This window comes from Budorcas taxicolor, chromosome 3 (assembly GCF_023091745.1).
Source record: "Budorcas taxicolor isolate Tak-1 chromosome 3, Takin1.1, whole genome shotgun sequence".
NCBI lineage: Eukaryota > Metazoa > Chordata > Mammalia > Artiodactyla > Bovidae > Budorcas > Budorcas taxicolor.
This window is the reverse complement of record NC_068912.1, coordinates 53,391,927-53,392,517: the sequence shown is the minus strand read 5'-3', so window position 1 is coordinate 53,392,517 and position 591 is coordinate 53,391,927. Positions and strand designations below refer to the sequence as shown.

General features: G+C 42.6%; 1 non-coding gene across 1 annotated transcript; it reads right to left on the bottom strand.

The window, feature by feature from the left end:
* Positions 1-305: 305 nt before the first annotated feature.
* TRNAC-ACA (transfer RNA cysteine (anticodon ACA)) lies at positions 306-378 on the bottom strand. The gene has a single exon. It is a non-coding gene; the product is annotated as a tRNA-Cys (tRNA).
* Between the last annotated feature and the right edge of the window lie 213 nt (positions 379-591).

Genomic DNA, 591 nt, shown 5'->3' with positions numbered 1-591 from the left:
CCCATCAATCAACAAACATTTATTAAATGCTTTCTGTATACTTGGCATTGATAAGAGCTGGGGTGAATTAAAAATTCTAATGTGTTGGCCCTAGGAGAGGTAATAATAAAAACATGGGATTATTGAAGAACAGAGAGGTTGAATTCCTAAAGAGTGAATTCCTTTAGGGAATAGGGAAGATAAAGTGAAATGAAGTTGCTCAGTCGTGTCCAACTGTTTGCGACCCCATGGACTGTAGCCTACAAGGCTTCTCTGTCCATGGGATTTTCCAGGCAAGAGCACTGCCATTTCCTTCTCCAGAGGATCTTCCTGACCCAGGGATTGAACCTGGGTCTCCTGCATTGTAGGCAGATGCTTTACCATCTGAGCCACCAGGGAACTGGGAGGTTTCCCAGAGGTGAAATTGGAATTGGGCTTGGAGAGTAAATCATAGTCAGTAAAAAGGAGATGAGAAGCCATTGCAAGTGGGCAGAATGGAGTATTTTGCCTCATTGGATTCCATGACCAATGAAGTATGGTTCTCTTTGATATGCAACTGCCATAGCAGAGTATCACAGTATCACACAGCTGGGTTACTTAACAGAAATTTAT